Source organism: Palaemon carinicauda, chromosome 11, assembly GCF_036898095.1.
Source record: "Palaemon carinicauda isolate YSFRI2023 chromosome 11, ASM3689809v2, whole genome shotgun sequence".
Lineage (NCBI taxonomy): Eukaryota > Metazoa > Arthropoda > Malacostraca > Decapoda > Palaemonidae > Palaemon > Palaemon carinicauda.
This window is the reverse complement of record NC_090735.1, coordinates 81,889,560-81,912,700: the sequence shown is the minus strand read 5'-3', so window position 1 is coordinate 81,912,700 and position 23,141 is coordinate 81,889,560. Positions and strand designations below refer to the sequence as shown.

At 48.0% G+C, this 23,141-nt stretch overlaps 1 protein-coding gene and 1 pseudogene across 2 annotated transcripts in view; both read left to right on the top strand.

Moving 5' to 3' along the window:
* Nucleotides 1-23,141, top strand: part of LOC137650079 (post-GPI attachment to proteins factor 2-like) — a 614,847-nt gene that overhangs the window by 37,632 nt on the left and 554,074 nt on the right. The gene's annotated exons all lie outside the window — the stretch shown is intronic.
* LOC137650324 (5S ribosomal RNA) lies at nucleotides 2,795-2,913 on the top strand (annotated as a pseudogene).

Below are 23,141 nucleotides of genomic sequence, written 5' to 3'. Positions count from 1 at the left end.
CCCGCGCGACCGCTCGCCCGCGCGACCGCTCGCCCGCGCGACCGCTCGCCCGCGCGACCGCTCGCCCGCGCGACCGCTCGCCCGCGCGACCGCTCGCCCGCGCGCCCGCGCGCGCCCGCTCGCCCGCGCGCCCGCTCGCCCGCGCGCCCCGCTCGCCCGCGCGCCCGCTCGCCCGCGCGACCGCTCGCCCGCGCGCCCGTGCGACCGCGCGACCGCTCGCCCGCGCGCCCGTGCGACCGCTCGCCCGCGCGCCCGCGCGACCGCTCGCCGGCGCGACCGCTCGCCCGCGCGCCGGCGCGACCGCTCGCCCGCGTGCCCGAGCGACCGCTCGCCTGTGCGCGACCGCTCGCCTGTGCGCCCATGTGCCTGCACGTCTACGCTCATGCGCGTCCGCGCCCATGCTCTCCAATGTTCGACCGCGCGTCCGCGCCCAGGCTCTCCAATGTTCGCCCGCGCGCCCGCGCGCCTGCGTGACCGCTCGCCCGCGCGCCGGCGCGACCGCTCGCCCGCTCGCCCGCGCGCCGGCGCGACCGCTCGCCCGCGCGCCGGCGCGACCGCTCGCCCGCTCGCCGGCGTGCCCGCGCGCCGGCGCGACCGTTCGCCTGTGCGCGACCGCTCGCCTGTGCGCGACCGCTCGCCTGTGCGCCCATGTGCCTGCACGTCTACGCTCATGCGCGTCCGCGCCCATGCTCTCCAATGTTCGCCCGCGCGCGAACCAACGGTTTTCCATCGCGCGGACGGACGGTGTTCCGTCGCGCGAACCGACGGTGTTCCGTCGCGCGAACCGACGGTGTTCCGTCGCGCGAACCGACTGTGTTCCGTCGCGCGAACCGACGGTGTTCCGTCGCGCGAACCGACGGTGTTCCGTCGCGCGAACCGACGGTGTTCCGTCGCGCGAACCGACGGTGTTCCGTCGCGCGAACCGACGGTGTTCCGTCGCGCGAACCGACGGTGTTCCGTCGCGCGAACCGACGGTGTTCCGTCGCGCGAACCGACGGTGTTCCGTCGCGCGAACCGACGGTGTTCCGTCGCACGCCGTCGCGCGAACCGACGGTGTTTCTTCGCATAAACGTCGGTTTATTTCTTGCAGTATCCATTGCTCGTCTATGGGTTATCGCTCGCCGACCACCAGCTCTCGCCCTTCCTACCACGCTCGCGCTCCTTCGCTCACCTTCGTTTGCGTTCCTGCGTTACCGCGCATGGGCGCTTCCACGTTCGCCCACGCGCAAATCTTTGAATTACCGTCGCGCGACCTCCAGGGCGATTGCGACCACGATTCCCAATGGGGTTTTCGCAGCATGGCCAGCCTGGCGAGTTCTTCTGGAGCGTATTTCCAGAACACGGCCCCACCCCGTAAACGCAGAGCATGGCACTTGCAAGAATAGGAGAAACTTCAGGGAGATCTAAGCAACACTCCTCTTTCCTGAACCTGGGTTAGCCCTTCCCCGTCATTCCCTGGAAGGATTTTTGGCGGGGGGGCTTTCCGTTTGAGATTTCTCCATCGGACAAGGGGTGACTGCTTACCCCTTCCTCTGGGAGCTTACCAGGTCCTTTCCCTCCTCGGTTACGGCCCGAGGTTTGGTTCAAGGAAGCTACAGGAAGATCATGGGTACTTTCCTCCTCTCGAGCTCAGGCACCTTTGCCTTTCGTCGTTAAGTATCTAACTTGCGGACAAGCTCGATGTTGTACCATCTGGACGCGCTGACTGAGGGCTTCCTTCGGGTGTCTCATCTGTGGAGGTCGACGACCTTAGACACCCTTCCATCCTTAGGAAGAGCTTGTTTGTGCCCAAGGACAGAGACTTAGACAGCGGCTGTGCGGAGGAAATCGACTTCCGTTTTCACTCCTTCAAGGCGCTTTCTTCCAGACTCTGCAGGGCTCCAGCGCCCTTTTCTTTCAACCACGTTGGCCTAAGTTATCGGCTACGACAACTGGGACAAGGTGTCCAATTGCAGTTTCCTCCTGTCAGGAACAGATGGCACGGGAGGCTCCCCCGGGGGGGCATAGTCATAAAAGGAGCAGCAGAGTTCACGAACTCTAGGATTGCAGGTTTTTCGCTGGGAGGATGCTTAAGGTTACTCATCCGAATGACAGCTTCTCGATGCCCATTCCCGCACAATCTCTGTGATCAGCCAAGGATATCGCGCCTGCCGTCTCTGTCAGCGAATTCAGTGTCTCTGAACCTCTATGCCATAGCGTCAGCAAGAGTTGCCCGGTTGGGCAGAATGATCCATACCTTAGGCGAAGGTCTTCCTTAGGATCATCGACGGCTTCACCCCCGGCCTCTTCAGTTGATCCTTTCTTGTAAGGAAGGATCTGAGAGAGGATGTCCGTAGTCGACCTCTCAGCCCTGATCAAGTTTGTCGAACAAACTTCGGCCAGCGTAGACCAGCAGAATCGATCAGACTGGTAACGAGGCGACAGGACTCCTTAAACCCTGGATCGGAAGGACGGGTACTTTCAGTTTCCATTCCATCCATCTTCCAGGGAGCTCGTCGAATTCAGCCTAGACTGCAAGTATTCCTGCTTATGATGCAGTGTGGCTATTCCGCCGTGGCATAGCAGGTTTGTTTCCCCAGAGAACTCTCCCTGCCTTCCTCTTGGCCGCTCAGGTGCAGGCTTCCGCCTCCTCTGCTGTTTGGAGGGCTGGTCAACTCCGGTAGGCTCGGGTTCGACCTTCATCAGCGCCGGGACAAGCTTCCGGATGCTTACCATGAGTGTGGGCTCATGGTATTTTGCTTGGAGCCTTCTCTTCCTCTGCCTCAACATCTGGAGTATCTGGCCATGATATTGAGTCAACGGCCTTACCACGTTGGAAACCCCGCTTCTCGTCCGCCCAGCGAGGTTAAGCAACGTCGGTTCTGGTCGGTACTTGGATGGGTGACCACCTGGGGACGCCAGATTCTGTTACCACATCCTCCGAGCCTTCCTTTCAGTTGACTGTGGCAAGACTGAGGAGAGTCGCAGTACCTGTTCTCAGTCAAGCAGAGCTTTCAGCCCTACCTTGGAACTTTTTCTAGTTCTCCTTTCCTCATTGACCCGTCTATAGTCTGAACGGTCGCCTCAGGATAAGTTCCATGTGGGGCGGTCCAAGTTCCGGTGGCTTCAGGCAATGTTTAACCGGACTTTCTGGCCCCTATGGGACCAGCGGAACTATTAGACCTGCAATGGGTGTTGACCTATGGAGCCTCTTGATGGTAGTGGATATTCTCGTCCTTTCCCCACATTCTTGATGCTGTTCTCGGACTCGTCAAAGGAAAGAGGGGGCATGTTCCGGTCCAGGCCTATGGTCAAGACCTGAAGGATACCTCTCCATCATTCAGGCAGGCTTAGGGGCCTTAGTCTTGCCCCTCTACAGATCCTACAGCTCCTGCCGAGTCGCCCCGTGCGCGTCGACTTCATGATTCTGGCGTATTCTAACCAGCAGGGGACGCATTTTCACACCTTCACATCTTGCAGTAGAGATACTGGGATGATTGAGATTCTCTCAATACCACCATCGGCTCTCTCATTCCATGCAGGGGAATGTTCTCTCCGACTATCCGAGCAGAGCCTCGTAGAGAGAGTGTACCTGGGGGTCTTTGACCTTGGGTAACCAGCAAGTACTGGTCTGGGGGACCTGATCGCGACAGCTTGGAACCTCAAGCTTCCGCTGTTCTTCCCCCCAGTCTCAGACCCCGAGACTCTGGCAAGATGCATTCCGGTGATGGTGGGACAACTTCGACGCCTGCGTCTTCCCTCATTTTTGTCTGTGGACAATGGGTCTCAACAAGACCAGGTTGTCTGTCAACCTTTCAATGGGAGAGCTCCACTGGGACTATGCGCAGAACGGTTTCTGGACCCTCTGCTTCCCCTGACGGAACTCCCGGGAGAGCTTCTCCCACGGCGCAGACTACTTAAGCAACCACACTGCGACATCTCTCCCGAACCTTGGCGTCGCTTCGGCTTCATGCCTGGAGACACTACGCCTCCTCCTCAAGAAGAGACAACCCGCTACAGTTGCGGTACGGAGGTCGCGTCATCTGCGATAGTCATCCACAGGGGTCTTCCAGGCAAAGTGAAGAGTCTAAGGTGGTTGGTGCCGTGGGAGATATACCTCTTCCCTTGAGGCCTCTTCTCCAGCAATAACGGTCTTATTGCCTTTCGGCGGGAGGAAACTCCATTCCGCTCTCGGCAATGAAGCCTGTCGCTCAGCCTTTCCCTGACCTTCAGGCTTAAAGGAATAACTTGTTCCTGCCCGCTGGATCTATCCTCGCTCATGCGAAGCTACGATCGTCCCTGCCCTAGTCGGAGGAAGACCTCCAACTTGGAGCATGGCTCGGTCTTTTAGTCCTTTAAGAGATCTTCTCAAGACCCTTTACGACAGGCCTCGGATTGTATTCCGCCTTGGGTCTCCTGCTCACTCTGGCCACGGCCAGTGTGTAAGCAATCTTCTTGGTCTCTTACGACTCCCCCCTTTCTAAGGAAGAGGGGAAGGCAACATTCAGGTTCGCTCCTGAGTTGTTGGCTAGACTCAGAATCTTGGGGTCCCGGCCCTTCGGTCCAATTCATTCAAGATTTCGAGTCTCCATTCTGTATCTGATGTCCCAAGACCTTCTCTTTCTTGCCAGTAAAGGAATCGAGAGGTTAGCGCTGGGAACAGCTGCAGTTTGTCCTCAGTTGCAGCCGATTAGGGAGCACAAGGAGGACACGGGGGAGAGTCACCAGTATACCTCTTCAGCCCGGACTCAAGGACATTCATCTCGACATGTCTCCAGACCCTCCCCCGTCACGTCACCCTACAGCACGATGTTGGATACATCGCAACGTCCCTCGCCTTCGAGTAATACTACTCTGTGACGCAGGTGCTACAAGCTGGAGTCTGGAAGTGTCTAATGACCTTCGCAGCCCGCTTCCTGCAGGGCGTGACCCACAGGAGTCTCGATACGTTTTCTATCGCTCAGTGGTGGCTACACAACAGCTGGTCTAACCTCAGGCTCCTTTTTGGACAGGTAGCAGAAGGTTGAGGGCATTGTTATCAGGTTTTAGTCTGCATGAACGAAAGAAGTATGTCTGGCTCTTATTTCTTTCTTCATCATCCCCTCTACGGGGAAGCAGCATCCTGGTCTCTGCATAGCTGACCTCGAACCTCTGCAGGTAAACCATGCTTCCTTGTGTTCCGAGTATTGAGTCAATACTGTCGCGTCCCCCATACCCTGACGAGGTGGTATTGGGAACGTCCTAACCCAGAGTTCCTTCTGGAACTCCAGGTCAACTGCCTAGGACGGGTCACACTTCTTCCTTCACACACAAGCTTACGTAGGCCACATGGTTTCTTGCAGAGCAAGGAACTTGTGAGGTGCAGGGACTCCTTTTCTCGAGTGCGACTCACTCGGATTCTGAGTCCCCGGGTAAAGCCAAAGCCAGTATGGCTGGGGACTTTCCACCCTACCTAAGGGGTAAGTCACCCTCTATAAATAGCGTGGTTTGTATTTCGGTTACGGAACAAATGACAAATTCGAAGATAATTTGTATTTTTCCTAACCATACAAACCTTAGCTATTTACACATATTTGCCCGCCAGCCCTGTCCCCCAAGACAAGTCCTACCTCTAAGTGAAAGTGAGCATTCATCTTTCTGTGAGGGGGGGAGGGGTAGCTAGCTACCACTCCCCTACCCCCCCGCTAACTAGCGGGGGGGTAATACACCCTCGTTAAATTCTAATGGCTCGCCATTTCAGCTGCGCTAAAAGGTAAACCCTGTGCAAATAGCTAAGGTTTGTATGGTTAGGAAAAATACAAATTATCTTCGAATTTGTCATTTTTCGCTTGCTCAAAATCCGTTTATTGTGTTTTTACAATTGTTTGAAGGCCTAGCCCTTCGGGGTTCTGGCCTATTAACCCAACAGCATTCTCCTTTATAAAGAGAGTCGTCAGTCTGTCGGCAATGCCGCTTCTTACAGCTTCGTCGTCTCCGACGGGATTTTCTTTTCTAATGCCTAGTCCTGCTGGGTTTTTGCCTTTTAACCCAGCAGCTTTCTTCTTTATAAAGAGAGTTGTCAGACTTTTGGCAATTCCGGTACTTACGGCTTTGTCGTCTATGACGGCATTCCTTTTCCGGGCCAATTTATAGTGATACGTCGCTATGTTATTGTTGTAGCCTATACTGCCGCACTCGTTTTGTTACTACACGATATTTGTTACAAATTATCGTTGTTTATTTTGCTGTCGTCTTTACCGACACTGTTGTAACTGGCGGCAGTTCTCGCCCAGTCTTGGGTATTATTATTGTGCCCCTGATTTAGGAATAGCCTTGGGAGTTGATGACGCCGTTACCTATCTGCGCCATTAATAATGGCTTGGATATTATGTTGTGACGACATATAATTTATGAGTATAAACCTCAAGTGTCAGCCTTGGGAGTTTACTATGCCGTTACCTATCTGTGCCGTTAAGGACGGCATGGATATTATGTTATGATGGCATATGATTTATGAGTATAAACCTCAAGTGCCATAAAGACCTTACTTCTACGACTTGCGAGGTATTTTTATGATAGTCAGTTTTGGAGTTCTCTTTTGCGAAAGATTCTCCTTAACTAGACTTTAGATTCAACTACTATATTTAGTTAATTATTTCTATCACTTTATTCAGATCCTTTGAGGACGTGGATTGGATTGTGCATCTTACAAGTGGGATTCTATTATGATCCCCCTTGTCAGATTTTTGTTTAAAGAATAGCCTTCTATTTTATCTTTGATTGCTCCAATTATCGATGCGTCGATATATTTTGTAAGGTAGGTGACTTCGTTACCTTCCTATTAGCCTTTTCTATGTGTATAGTAGGATATTGTGTTTTATGAGCATTCTTGTTCCCTCTTTTATGTGAACAATATTCAAATGATAAAAGGGGACCAATTTCAGTTGGCTTTACTTCTAATCTAACGCCATTATAGGAGTCTGAATATTGTGGCCCCTTTTTCTCTTTCTGATCAAAAATTGTAATTGCACACATTTTGGGAATTAATTTCCCAATGTTGTGACTGAAATTTTGAATGATACTAACCCATTCCTTTCAGTGTGGGGATCTAAAGAGACTAAGGTACTCATGGTCGTTTTTCCTCTTTGCAGGCAGAATCTTCGAAGAAAATACATTGTTGAGTTCCGATCTGTGCCAGGACCTTAGGTATCCCTGTGGTCATGATACCTACAGGATACATGCTTAATGCAGGAGAATGAAGGGTCTAATCTCCTATTTGGGCCCTCAGGACTGCTGTGTGTGTAAGGACTTACATTATTCTGGATGGATATTGGGGGGGTGTTCTTCCTCAAAAAGAATGCTGAGCCAAAGGCTCCTTATCTTCCTTCTGTAGCTTGGAAGGATGTTCTTTTTCCGAATGCGGTCCTGGACTCTGTTTTGGGGGTACGCTCCACCTAGACCCTTTTCTACCGTTCAGCTCCATTTAGATGAAACTTTAAGTTTTTTGAGCCTTGACGTGGACAATTTATCCTCGGTTTCTTCTTTATCTCCGGATAGAGAATCGGCTCTCCTGCCGGTAGTAGATTCGGTTGAACCCCTCCCTCATGTGGATGATTCTTACTTGTCCGAATTGGACAAGGTTAGTGTGACTTCCATGAGAGACTTAGTGCGTTCCGTTGTTTCAACTGCCGTCACTACGGTGGCTGCTCTATCAACTGTTACGACTACACCTTTCTTTTCAGTTACGCCTCCGGTTTCTGTCCCTCCTCCTTCCCCGGTCGAGCCGGGCAAACCAACACTTCCTACATTCTCATCTAACTTAGAAAATAGGTCCCTGTTGGAAAACATGAAGGCCTGTATGGAAGGGACCCAAGAATACCAAAGGAGGATGTTTAAAGCCTTACAGGAGGAGATTAAGGCTTTGAAATTTCCAGAGGATCCTTCTAAGTCTAAGGTTTTCCCTTCTCAGCTTCCCTCTTACACGCAACAGAGCCCATGGAGGTATCCGGGTCATGCAGTGCTTCAGAGGGTATTTTTCATATTGGAGAGGGGCTAGGCTCTAGTCCGGTTGCTGATCTGGAATTTTATCCAGATATAGAGGCCTACCCCTTTTGCTATGTTAGGTTAGCTGAAGGTGGCCCGTGGGGATGACACTATCCCTAAGAGCGTGGCATCTGGCAGAGAAGTACATAAAGATAGTAGGATGTGTTAGCACACAATTGGGTGCTTTTACTGAAAGGTTGGCCACTTTTATAGTGCCCGATACAATAGTTTTTCCCTTTGCTTTGAAACCCTTTTTTGGCTGGGGAAAAGTCCTTCAAGGAGGGTAAGTCTCTTCTGGTCCTGGAAGAAGGGAAACCTGTGTCACTCATTCTTCCCCTTGACACTGAACACTGGTTGGATATTCAGTTTACTTTTGCTAAAGGGAAATCAGATAAGGATATAGCCAGCCGGCAGTTAATGAAAGACTGCCAAGATTTCTGGCACACCTACTTTAGGCGGAGGTGAAGGCTAGGGAGAGACTATCAGCTTCAATGTCTCTTCAATGCTTTGTAGAAATGATGATTGGTAATCTGTTGATGCCCATCTTTTCACTTTTGGCCAAGATGCACACGGCTACTTTTATGAAGGATCTTTTTAACTTTTTTCAGGCTCGAAGAGTCTGCAGGAAGCATGTTTTAGCTTACGCGATCATTTGTCTTGAACAGAAGCGTCTTATTGACGCCTGTATTTGGTGTAAAGATTTTTTTTCCACAGAATTTAGTAAGGAGATCTTGAATAAAGCGGCAGCAGAACATGAGAGTCTTTTCCGGAAATGGGGAAGATCTTTGCTTTGCAGAATCTTTTCTCTGTTCCTCACCCAGTGACTTCACGGTCCCCAGCATTCAATCCTGGATTTGAACAAGGGACCTCATCCTTTTGTCCCCCCTAGACTGTGAGAGGGGGTAGAGGTCATAGGGCAAGGAGTTGGGGTCTCTGAAGTAACAGGGGAACTAAGGGCACATATCCTCAACCAAGCAATGAGGATACTCCAAGAGGGGAAAGACTGAAATGGCTCAAGGACAGATGGCTGTTCAGTCCTTGACTACAAATTGAAACCGTTGGAAATGGAAGAGACAAAGCTCGAGGACCAAGAGATTTTTCCAGAAATCAACACCACATCTGGTACAATATGTGCAGGACCTTTTGGGAAGAGAGTTATCCATTGGATGAAATCTATGAAGTTTTGAGGTTGTGTATTCATGTTTGGCAAAGAAAGTGTTGATAATTCCTCGAACTATTCTCAACTTGTCCCATCTAATTCTATTCGTTCTTTGCGACAAGTTCTGAAGGCTGACTATTTCCCAGATACGGATCTTACTACCTCGGGGGTGTTTACACCGTCTCTATAGATCTTACCGACGCTTATTGGCATCTTCCGATAGGTCGACGCTTCTCCCCCACCTTGATTTCAGACTAGAGAGAAAGGCTTATATATTCAGAGCTATGCCATTCAAGCTCCCTCAACAAGGGAATGCACGGAAGCAACATATCACGTGGCAAGATTCCTCCAATATCTAGGATTCCAAATAAACTTCCAGAAGTCAAGGCTGAATCCGGATCAAGGGTTCATGTGGTTAAGGATTCGTTGGAATCTAAAGACTCATGCTCTCTCTATTACTGCTGCCAAGAGGAAGGAAATAGCCCGTTTAGTTCGGTCTTTCATTTACTTGAGGAAGACCACCAGACGTCAGGAAAGTGTTCTGGGCTTATTTCAGTACGTTTCTATGACGAACCCTCCTCTCAAGGTTAGATTCAAAGATGCAAGCAGGGTTTCGAAGAAAGGAGTTGCCACAGCTCCCCGCAATCATCAGAAGACGACCCCGGAGTTGCTTCGACGGCAACTCCGTCGGTGGTCATATGCCAGGAGTCTTTCCAAGACGGTTCTGTTGCACTTTCCTCCTCCTACAGTGTTCCTACCTACGGATGCTTCACTGGACAGTTGGGGGGGGGGGTCATGCTCCTCTCAAGAAAGTGCAAGGTCGTTGGTCCCAGAGTTTCAAGCAATTCCACTTCAATATTCTGGAGACCATGGCTGTCTTCTTATCCCTGCAAAGTCTACATTTACAAAACGACATTCATTTCCGTCTTGTATTAGACAGCAGAGTAATAGTTCATTGCATCGCCAGGCAAGGGTCAAGAGTCAAGATCTCCCCAAATAAACCATGTAATGGTTGCCATTTTTTCATTGGCTCAGAGGAAGAGGTGATTTCTGTCTGCATCTCACCTCCCGGAATCTGGAATGGGATGGCAGACTCTCTATCTCGAACACATCCACTAGAGACAGAATGGTCTCTGTATGAATCATTCTTTTTCATGCAGGAGGTAGTCCTAGGTCTTCAAGTGGACCTGTTTGGAACGAGCCTCAACAAGACACTTCCCAATTATATGGCACCATTTGTAGATCTAGAGGTGATAGGCATTGATGTGTTATTCATGAATTGGAATCATTGGGAGAAGATTAATGTATTCCTACCCTTTAATCTTCTCTTGAAGGTGTTAGACGAGTTCTGATCGTTCAGGTGGACAGCAGCCTGGTTGCTCCTCTTTGGCCGACGAGCAACTGGTATCCATTGGTGACATGATGAAGTCCAGACTGGTACCTCTACCCAGCCCGAACCTGTCTCAAGAAGTACAGAGGAAAACTGTCTTCGCGTTATCCTAATAACCGAAGGCCCTTCATCTCATGACTTTTTTGTATTAGCCCTGGGAAAAAAGATTTCAAATTCGAGACAAATTGGCATTTGCGGAAAATTATAGAACTTCTACTAATTTGAATCAGTATGAAACTTCGTGGAAGAATTGGGTTCGATATGTGGAAGAAAAATCCATCTTCTAAATCTATGGATTTTTGTTTAGGCTCTGATCGACTTACATGCGAAAGATTTAGCATCCTCCACAATTGCGTCATGCAAGTCGGCCCTAGCTGGACCCATTTTATATGCTTTTGACATAGATTTTAACTTTGTCCTCTTCGCCACGATTTCGAAAGTTTGTGCCAGGTTGAGACCAGCAGTCCTGGTTATTGGATACAGTTTTATAACTAGCTTAGGAAATTGACGATCAAACAGTGTCTTTCCGAGTTTTATCTGTAAGAGCGATTTTTCTACTTGCTATGGCTTCTGGTGCTCTGATTAATGGAGTTATGGCTCTCTCTAGAGATGAGGGTCACATAGAATTTACAGACAATGGTGAAGTTAATTTATACCCTGATCATACCTTTGTGGCTAAGATAGGCTACCATCTAAACATTGGGGACCTTGAACAATAGTTCCCCTCGAAAGTGATCTCACCCCGTGTCCAGTACAGTGTTTAAAGACATATCTGGACAGGACAAAGAAGGTTAAAACGGGCCAGTTCTTTAGAGGTGAGACGATTGGTTCAGAGTTGTCTTTGAAACAACTGAGAGCAATATTAGCTTATTTCCTTTGAAGTGCAGACCCCGCTAGCATGCCGTTGGGTTATGACCCTAGGAAAGTGGAATCATCTCTGAACTCCTTTCAGTATACAGTATGTCATTCGAAGCTTTACAAGCTTATCCTGGTTGGAAGTCCACCAGGGTGTTCTTCAAGCATTATAGGAAGCAATTGGATGATTTTGGTAATATGTGTTCTTCACAACTGATATAGAGAGTGTTCTTCACCACAGGGATTGTGGATAGAGTGTCATAGATCCTTCCTCTTAAAACACTACCCTATTTACCAAATCAAGTTCATTTTGGATTCTTTTTAAGGTAGAAATTTATGATTATACTCCATCATATAAATGGTGAGCCCCCATTTATGACAGGTTTTTTCCATGAAGAAGCCACACACCGAGTATGAATAATTCTCTGGTACACTTCCATCAGGACAACATGGCTCGAGTCCAAAAAAGGGATTTTGACGTAGGAAAAATCTATTTTTGGGTGAGATAGCCATGTCATCCTTATGGCCCACCCGTTACGTCCTACTTTTCCCTGCCCTTTTGCTCATTGGAGGCTTCTATTTCACAGTAGCTCAGCTGCAACGTGGAATGAGAAGCAGGAACTTATAGGGGCACTCGAAGGTGATAGGATGTGTATTGGCTCCGTACTTATTCTTCCCCTTAGTGGATTAGACTGGGTAAGGTCTGTTTGGGGTGCAGATATCTATGGTTATCTTAGGATACGTCCCTGATTATACACGATGTCTTCGGATAGTCTTTTCCGGGGTTTGGAACCCTTTTATACCTGACGGTAATTCTCTTGTAATATCAATCGCAGAAATATTAAACTGTAGAAGTTTCCAGAAGGAACTTCCATCAGGACGACATAGCTATCTCACCCAAAAATAGATTTTTCCTACGTAAAAATCCCTTTGAAATTGGATTATTTTTATTCAATTGTGTATGCTTTAATAATTTTCTATTAGAAGATATGCTGTTTCAATGAAGAAAAATAAGGAAATTAGAATTTATAAACAATTATCTGTACTTCCTTATTTGTTAACAAAGAATTACATTTATTTTTGTTTTTTATTCTATGAAAAAGATAAATCTTTTTAAAATTGCCATTCTGTGATGATATGGAATTTTTTTGATAATAGATATCCCAAGTTTTGATGGTGTTTGATATCGTGTAGTGTTGTCCATTGACAGCAAACAGGAAATTCTTTTTTACCCTACCAGTTCCTCTAGTGGCCAAGCTCATAAATCACTCACAACTGTCAACTGCTGTGAGCCTCATTTTTCTTCTGATGAGAGATAAATAATTCAAAATTTAGTGAGACGGAAATTATGGCAGAACATTTTTCTTGTTTTCTAATGCTATATTTTCAATATTAATCTTACCCGGTGATCATGTAGCTGCAACTCTGTTGCCTGACAGAAAAAAACCTACGGTCGGGATACGCCAGCGATCGCTATACAGGTGGGGGTGTACAACAACAGCGCCATCTGTTGAGTAGGTACTCAGGTACTTCTTGTCAACAAGAACCAATTTTCTCTCTGTCGTGCCACCGGCAAGACCTACTTGATACGCTGTTGTTTCTGGAGTTGATTTCACGCTATTTGGTGATGTATTCTCTCTAGATATTAGCTTTCGCTGTACAGGAGTTATTATCATTACCTTATCAAGCTTTTTTGATTAGATTTGGATTATTTGTTGACGACTTGGATAGATTTTGGATTCCCCCCTTTGGCTAATTCAAGATGTCTGACCATACTCAAGTCCCCAAGTACAGGCAGTGTAGCGCTAGGGACTGTTCTAGGCGTCTTCCGAAGGCCTCTATAGATCCTCACACCGTTTGTTCCAATTGTAGGGGTAAATCCTGTCAATTGGAAGATCGATGTGAGGAATGCGCTGGGCTTTCGGAATTCGATTTTAATGAATTCCTTAAGAATGCACGTAGGCTAGAGAAGGATAGGATCAGGAGGAGTTCGTCTCGCTCTTTTGATTTTTCCTCTCCCCATGCCCCTCAACCTATTCCTTCCCCTGTAGTGGTGACTCCTGACCCTTCTACTAGCTCTCAGCAACCCTCGATGGCGGACATGATGCGTGCCATTCAGGCTCTTGGTGACAGAGTGGAGTCATTAGCTAATGACCGCAATCAACTCTTGGCCGATGTCAAAGAGTTGAAGGAGAAAAGTGCAGTGGGAAGTGTAGTGAGTGCAAGTGCGGTGAAAAGTGTCAGTGTCAGTGTTACGCATGAGGGTGCATCTGTTCGTGCCAGTCGTCCTCCCAGTCCGGGACCTCTTGCAAGCTCCCAAGCCCAGGGGAGAAGCAATGTCGAAGGACCAAAGGGTTCGACAGGCCTTGATCAGCGTACAGATGTACCCTCAGTGGTTGCGGACGTATCTTGCAGAGATCGTCCCATCCACAAACAGACGAGTGAGCCCATTCATTCCTCGTCTGTGGAAGAAGTTTCTCGGCAGAAACGCTGGACCAAGGTCTCACGACCTCTCAAGCGCAAGATCCCTTCCGAGCGAGTCCAACGGCCCAGGTGTAGCCACTGGGTCAGTTCGGACTCGCCGCAGTCTTCCGAAGACTGCACACCTCCCAAAAGAGGTAGAGTGGTTCCGCAGCAGGCAATCACTCCGTCTGTTGCCGCACCAACCGCTGTAGACCCTAAGTGGTCTATGCTGCAGTCTATGCAGACTCAGCTAGCTTCATTCATGCAGGAGTATCGTGCTGAGAAGGTTGACACTGCACCTGTTAACCTACAACCTGCCACGGTTGTGCGCTCAGCAGACACTGCGGCTGCCTGCTCCCACACTCCGGCTGTGAGAGCTCCACCACCGATGCGCAGTCGACCCTGCCAGACGCATGTTGACGTTAGCCGACGTGCGGCACCCTCCGTTGACATGCGTGAGCTACCGCATCAGCAGTGGGAAGGTGCTGTCAAGCTGCCGTGTTTTGACGCAATGCGGCAGTCTCCGCAACCCACGGCAGTCCCCACCACGCACCATCACTCCGCTTTTGTTGTTGCCAGCTCTCAGACTGACCAGCAGCGGCATGATGTTGGATCCAGTGCAGCTACACATGCACCCGTGCTGCCGGATTCAGCCGTTCAGCTTTCTTCTCCTCCTTTGCCGCTTCCTCCTCAGCATTCGGATGAAGGAGTCTCTGATGACGACGAAGCTGCGCATTTGGACGATCAACACTCCGACATAGAGGAACCCAAGACTACGCCTCCCTCCTTAGACTTTAGGAAAGTCCTTGCCCTGTTTAAGGAGTTGTATCCGGACCAGTTTGTGTCTGCAACCCCGCGCTCTCCTCCCTCTGAGTTCGCTTTAGGCATGCAGTCAGCAGCTCCTGCCTTTACGAAGCTCGTACTCGCGCGCTCATCCAAGAGAGCTTTAAGGGTACTGGGAGAGTGGTTGCAGTCCAAGAAGCAACTTGGGAAGACATCCTTCATCTTTCCATCGACCAAGCTTGCTTCCAAATCTAGCGTCTGGTATGCCACGGGAGAAGATCCCGGCTTGGGAGTTCCTGCCTCTGCCCAGGGCGACTTCTCAAGTCTGGTAGACTCTCCCCGCAGACTGGCTATGAGACGCTCCAAGATTTGCTGGACCTTTTCGGACATGGACCATCTTTTGAAGGGAGTTTTTCGTGCGTTTGAGATCTTCAACTTCCTGGACTGGTGTTTGGGAGCGTTAAGCAGAAAGACCTCCCCTTCGGATAAGGACTCTGCCATGCTCATCATGTCATGCATGGACAAAGCCATTCGGGATGGGTCTGGCGAGCTTGCGGCTTCGTACGTGTCTGGAGTTCTTAAGAAGCGAGATCACCTTTGCTCCTTCTTGTCGGCGGGGATCACACCATGTCAGAAGTCAGAGTTGATGTTTGCTCCGCTTTCCAAGTGTCTCTTTCCTGAAGAGCTGATCAAGGGGATTGCCGCCTCGTTGATCCAGAAGGATACCCATGACCTGGTGGCGTCATCCGCACGTAAAGTCACAGCTTTACCTTCCGTGCCTAGACCTAGGATGGACACACCAGCGTCTAGGTTCATTCCGCCCTTTTGTGGCAGAACCTCCAGCAGAGGAGGTACCCGTGCCGATAGTCAACGTGGCAAAAAGAAGAAGGGTTCCAAGTCCTCAAAAGGCAGAGTCTGACTGCCAACCTCTCCAGACAGCAGTGGGAGCCAGGCTCAAGAACTACTGGCAGGCCTGGGAGAACAGGGGTGCAGACGCACAGTCTGTGAAGTTGCTCAGAGAGGGGTACAGGATTCCATTCTTGCGCAAGCCCCCTCTAGCAACTACTCCCATCGACCTGTCTCCCAGGTACAGAGAGGCGGACAAGAGGCTAGCTTTACAGCAAGAAGTGTCTCTCTTGCTACAAAAGGGAGCGGTAGTCATAGTCCGGGACCATCATCCCCGGGCTTCTACAACCGTCTCTTCTTAGTAGCGAAGAAGACAGGAGGGTGGAGACCGGTGCTGGACGTCAGTGCTCTCAATGCCTTTGTCACCAAGCAGACGTTCACCATGGAGACGACGAAGTCGGTGCTAGCATCGGTCAGGAAGGAAGACTGGATGGTCTCGTTGGACCTAAAGGACGCGTACTTTCACGTCCCCGTCCATCCAGACTCCCAACCTTTCCTAAGGTTCGTCTTTGGAAAGGTCGTTTACCAGTTCCAAGCCCTGTGCTTTGGCCTAAGCACGGCACCTCTAGTGTTTACCAAACTGATGAGGAATATTGCCAAATTCCTGCATTTGGCAGACATCAGAGCCTCCCTCTATTTGGACGACTGGCTTTTAAGAGCTCCGTCAAGTCGCTGTCTGGAGAATCTCAAATGGACTATGGATCTGACCAAGGAATTGGGTCTCCTGGTCAATATAGAAAAGTCCCAACTCGTCCCATCCCAAACTATAGTCTATCTAGGTATGGAGATTCAGAGTCGAGCTTTTCGGGCTTTTCCGTCGGCCCCCAGAATCAGTCAAGCCCAAGAATGCATCCAGAGCATGCTGAAAAGGAACCGATGTTCAGTCAGACAGTGGATGAGTCTAATAGGGACGCTTTCATCGCTGGACCAGTTCATCGCGTTAGGGAGACTCCACCTCCGACCCCTTCAGTATCACCTAGCTGCTCACTGGAGAAAGGACATGACGCTAGAAGCGGTCTCAGTTCCTATATCTGAAGAGATGAAGTCTGCACTGACTTGGTGGAAGAACAGCATTCTTCTCAAGGAAGGTCTACCACTGGCTGTTCAGACTCCCGACCACCTTCTCTTCTCGGACGCATCGGACACGGGCTGGGGTGCGACACTGGACGGTCGGGAATGCTCGGGCACGTGGAATCCGGATCAAAGAGCACTTCACATCAACTGCAAGGAGCTACTGGCAGTTCATCTGGCCTTGAGAAGCTTCAAGTCCCTCCTTCTAGGCAAGGTGGTGGAGGTGAACTCCGACAACACTACAGCCTTGGCGTACATCTCCAAGCAAGGAGGGACTCATTCGAGGAAGTTGTTCGAGATCGCAAGGGACCTCCTCACCTGGTCAAGAGATCGAAAGATATCGCTTGTAACGAGGTTCATTCAAGGCGACATGAATGTCATGGCAGACCGCCTCAGCCGGAAGGGTCAGGTCATCCCTACAGAGTGGACCCTTCACAAGAATGTTTGCAGCAGACTATGGGCCCTGTGGGGTCAGCCCATCATAGATCTGTTCGCTACCTCGATGACCAAGAGGCTCCCAAATTATTGCTCACCGATTCCGGACCCAGCAGCAGTTCACGTAGATGCCTTTCTTCTGGATTGGTCCCATCTAGGCCTGTATGCGTTCCCCCCGTTCAAGATTGTCAACAAGGTACTGCAGAAGTTCGCCTCTCACGAAGGGACACGGTTGACGTTGGTTGCTCCCCTCTGGCCTGCGAGAGAATGGTTCACCGAGGTACTGCAATGGCTAGTAGACGTTCCCAGGACTCTTCCTCTAAGAGTGGACCTTCTGCGTCAGCCGCACGTAAAGAAGGTACACCCAAGCCTCCACGCTCTTCGTCTGACTGCCTTCAGACTATCGAAAGACTCTCAAGAGCTAGAGGCTTTTCGAAGGAGGCAGCCAGAGCGATTGCCAGAGCAAGGAGGACATCCACTCTCAAGGTCTACCAGTCAAAATGGGAAGTCTTCCGAAGCTGGTGCAAGGCGAATTCAGTTTCCTCAACCAGTACTTCTGTAACGCAGATAGCTGACTTCCTTTTACACCTAAGGAATGTAAGATCCCTATCACCTCCTACGATCAAAGGTTACAGAAGCATGTTGGCAGCAGTCTTCCGCCACAGAGGCTTAGATCTTTCCACCAACAAAGATCTACAGGACCTCCTTAAGTCTTTTGAGACCTCAAAGGAGCGTCGGTTAGCCACACCAGGTTGGAACTTAGACGTGGTTTTAAGGTTCCTGATGTCAGCAAGGTTCGAACCACTTCAATCAGCCTCTTTTAAAGATCTCACTTTGAAGACTCTTTTCCTCGTTTGCTTAGCAACAGCTAAAAGAGTCAGTGAGATACACGCCTTCAGCAGGAACATAGGTTTTACATCTGAAACGGCTACATGTTCCTTACAGCTTGGTTTTTTAGCTAAAAACGAGCTACCTTCTCGTCCTTGGCCCAAATCGTTCGAGATTCCAAGCCTGTCCAGTTTGGTTGGTAACGAACAAGAGAGAGTACTATGCCCAGTAAGAGCTCTTAAGTACTATTTAAGACGTACAAAGCCATTACGAGGACAATCAGAAGCTTTATGGTGTTCTATTAAGAAACCTTCTTTACCGATGTCGAAGAACGCAGTTTCTTATTACATCAGACTTTTGATTAGAGAAGCCCATTCTCATCTGAATGAGGAAGACCATGCTTTGCTGAAGGTAAGGACACATGAAGTTAGAGCTGTCGCTACTTCAGTGGCCTTCAAACAGAACCGTTCTCTGCAGAGTGTAATGGATGCAACCTATTGGAGAAGCAAGTCAGTGTTCGCATCATTTTACCTTAAAGATGTCCAGTCTCTTTACGAGAACTGCTACACCCTGGGACCATTCGTAGCAGCGAGTGCAGTAGTAGGTGAGGGCTCAACCACTACATTCCCATAATCCCATAACCTTTTTTAATCTTTCTCTTGAAATGCTTTTTATTGTTGTTTTTGGGTTGTACGGAAGGCTAAGAAGCCTTTCGCATCCTGGTTGATTTGGCGGGTGGTCAAATTCTTTCTTGAGAAGCGCCTAGATTAGAGGTTGTGATGAGGTCCTTTAGTATGGGTTGCAGCCCTTCATACTTCAGCACCTAGGAGTCTCTCAGCATCCTAAGAGGATCGCGAGGCTCAGTAAGGAAGACGTACTTAAAAAGGCAGAGTAATGGTTCAAGTCGACTTCCTTACCAGGTACTTATTTATTTTATGTTTGTTATTTTGAATAACTGCTAAAATGAAATACGGGATACTTAGCTTCTAATGTTAACATGTATACTGGTCTCCACCCACCCCCCTGGGTGTGAATCAGCTACATGATCACCGGGTAAGATTAATATTGAAAAATGTTATTTTCCTTAGTAAAATAAATTTTTGAATATACTTACCCGGTGATCATGAATTTAAGGACCCTCCCTTCCTCCCCATAGAGACCCAGTGGACCGAGGAGAAAATTGGTTCTTGTTGACAATAAGTACCTGAGTACCTACTCGACAGATGGCGCTGTTGTTGTACACCCCCACCTGTATAGCGATCGCTGGCGTATCCCGACCGTAGGTTTTTTTCTGTCGGGCAACAGAGTTGCAGCTACATGATCACCGGGTAAGTATATTCAAAAATTCATTTTACTAAGGAAAATAACATTTTAAAGAGATTTATTTATAATTACAGATATTCAGAATTTCCTTCATTTTTTCTCTTTAGTTGGTATATCTGCTGGAAAAAAGAAGAATTTCTGGGCTCCGACCTGTGCCGCGCAGTGAAATACTCCTAGAGCACTATTTCTAAGGAATATAACTGCTATATATTACCAGAGAAAAAAAGCATAGGAATGCCAGGTTGAACCCAGCTCGCTCACCTATATAAGGTGTCGGTATAAAATACTGGGGCGTGATAATTCACAACCAGAGGTCTCGCACTATTTAGATATCTCCTCTTCAAAATCCCTGCCACAGCGAGGTGCCGTTCAACACTACTACCACTAACCCAACCCACGCCAGTGACGTCACTCCTTTATAGCACTGTTGTTATTAAGTCCAACATGTTTTTTTTCTTGTGTTTACCCTTGGATTTATCATTATTTTATAATCGATGGCCGATTCCCATGATACCCCATCGAAGTTAAGTACTTTATCCATGAGTTTTAGCGAGATTGGGCAGTGTAACCTCTATTTTTATTAATTGAGAAGTGTTTATATATGAACGGCGTCCCCGTTCTTACCGTTCATGGTTCGGCTCTGCCCTTTTTCTCGTTAGTTCGTCCGTCATTAATATTTGTTCGAACTTTTAGGAGTTTTTTCCTTACATTTATATAGTACACCGTCTTTATGCTTTCATCTAGCATTAACTTTATGTTATCCTATGATATCAGTGTTAGCGTTTCATCAAGGAGTAGGTTATGTTGGTATGCCTGCATTCGTGCATGTTGGTGGATTGCGTCACCTTTGAGATTGTTTCGCTAGTTCTAGGAAGACGACCATCTCACTTATTATTATTAAACCTTTTAGTTTTATTTCGTACGCTCCACCTAGTTTTACATTTGGTTCGAGTGGGACTCTCGCGTATTTTGTTGTTTTTACTGTTCGATCTACCGCTTCAGTAACTAGGTTGGTACCCCTGCTTTCCATCTGCTGATGGCGTCATGCTCCTCCCTTACCACTCGCCCGAGTCCCTCTCTCGCCATATTATTTCTGCATGCCTAACCTTACTTACGTGATTTCGCTTTTAATTCATTAATTATTTTTATGTATTTGTGCATTGATATTATGTTTATTGCTTTACTCCGTTATGATCATATTTTTGGGATTTTCATGTCATGTTGAGGGGATCTCCAGTTGGTAGCCCTGTCTACCACTACGCACTGGTGATTCCCCGGTACCATACCCCCCCCCCCCCACAGGTTGGGGAGGCTTTTCCATCCCCCCCTCCTCCAGTGTACACCCTTCCTCTCACTCGATGGTTGTTGGTTATGACATACGGGTCAAGTATGCTTGTTCCTCAGTCTTCCCTCAACGTTCCGACATATTGAGGACTGAGTGTACCCACGGGGTGTGACTTAGTCTCATTCATTCATACCGGGCGGTTTCGTCTCCTCCCCTCCCGTCGCCCCGATTGGCCATCGGTCGGGGGAGGGGGAGGGCCGGGACCACCGGGGACTATCACACGTGATTAGTCGGTATGACTGCACCTTGGTGTAACTTTTGCTTTTAGCTATGGTTGTAAGAATGAGCACTTATATTAGGAGTGTCCCCACCTACGGTACCTCCTGCTATTATCGTCCGCATAGGACTTATTAATATCCCATATCATTATATTATATTCTACATGAATCATTACCTTCGTCCCGGTACCTCCGGTTGGGTAGTGGGGTTCCATTGGCTCCCCCCGCGCTCTCCCGTGGTACCCTCCCGTTATCAGACATCGGAGCCTCCGGGCTCTTAAATACAAGATCTGTTGACACTGACACAGTTTTGATTAATATCCTCCCTCCGGGAGCCCTATTCAATTACAGACATTAGTTTTAGATCATAACTGGAGTTTTCTATTTATGTATTTTAAGGATGTATCTTAGGTTACTTTAAGTTTACTTTAAGTTACTTTAAGTTTACTTTAAGTTACTTTAAGTTTACTTTACCAACCCTGTTCCCCGGCCCCGGGGGCCCCGGAACTAGTTTTGATTGTATTTATTCATCACTGTTTTTTGCATCTTTTTTCATCCCTTTTTATTTTATACCTCCCTGGTAATGACGGGATGGTATATTCCTCGCTATGACAATATTATTTCATTGATAATCTTAACTTATTACGGAATTGTTTCAACAATGTCTGTTAATTTTTATAATTTTTTCCCCGGTTACTATACCGGTTCGAAATTTTGTTCATAGCCTTTTGTCCCGATTTCATGTCGGTCTATTTTGGGAATCCGGAACACCCGGATCTTTTTAGGTTATTAACCTATTATGGGATACTCACGTATCTGTATTTTATTCTATACTTCCCAAGTAGCGACGGGATAGTGTATTTCAAGCTATGACAATATTATTTCATTGATAACCTTAACTTATTACGGGATTGTTTTAACAATGTCAGTTTATTTATAAGTTTTTCCCCGGTTACTAAACTGGTCTTAGAGTTGTTCATAGCCTTTTGTCCCGGTTTCATGTCGGTCTACTTTAAGAACCCGGAACACCCGGATCCTTTTAGGTTACTAACCTATTATGGGACACTCACGTATCTTTATTTTATTTTATACTTCCCAAGTAGCAACGGGATAGTATATTTCTTGCTATGACAATATTTTTTCATTGATAACCTTAACTTATTATGGAATTGTTTTAACAAAGTCAGTTAATTTATGATAAGTTTTTCCCCGGTTACTGTACCGATCTGAATTTTGTTCATAGTCTTTTGTCCCGATTTCATATTGGTCTAATTCAAGAATTCGGAGCATCCGGATCTCTTTAGGTTACTGACCTGCTATGGGATACTTATGTATCTTTGTGTTATTCTATACTTCCCCAGTACCGACGGGATAGTATATTTCGCGCTATGACAATATTATTTCATTGATAATCTTCACCTTTTATGGAATTATTTTGACAATGTCAGTTAATTTATGAAAGTTTTCTCCCCGGTTATTATACCGGTCCGAAATTTTGTTCATAGCCTTTTGTCCTGGTTTCATACCGGTCTATTTTAAGAATTCGGAACACCCGGATCTTTTTGGGTTACTACCCTACTATGGGACACTGTAGGTGCCCCTGTCGTTACTATCTATAATTATAACTTCGGATATATTATTTTGGGATTTTCATTTTATTTCCTTTGTGATTGATCGATTTAAACATTTATTCTCGATCTATTTATTTTACATTCCCAACGGAGTTACCTTGTTCATTAGTAACGATATACCCTCTTTCGGAGCTCGCAGTCTCTTCTACCTTGGCGACTCTTTAGATCTGGGTTGGCGGGTTTGCCTGGAGTGTCAGGGCAAAGAGACCCTGTGTCTCTTCCTTTTAGGGTTTTCAAGGAAGCACGTGGCTGATGTCGGGTCACGTTCCGTTGTCCCTAAAGTTAAAGCTACCTGCCAGCCCTACCAAAGACTCACAGGTCTTCCAAATCACCAAACCAGTTAAGACTTCTCTTGGGTCGAGAGCGAAGCCCGGCCTGAAACCTACGACCCCGGAGGCTCCCTCCGATCCGGCAGCCCTTTCAAGATTGATGCATGGCCTCTCGTGGCATGGTTAGTTTCAACCTGACCTTTCATTAGAAGAGGCCAGCGACCGATCCCAGGGATGAGGTAGAAATTTATTTCTATTTGAACACGATGTTGTGCTGATATTTATCCATATATATACATATATATATAATTTACGGACCTCTGTAGCTCACTGGCTCAAACCTCGTGTCACATACCGAGTCACCACGAATTATAGGATGGAAGATTCCGGGTGCCTCTGTGAACTTGACAATTGAATGGAATTATTGCCCATTAGGGGGAAGAGAGAGTGCTAAACCAGATAGC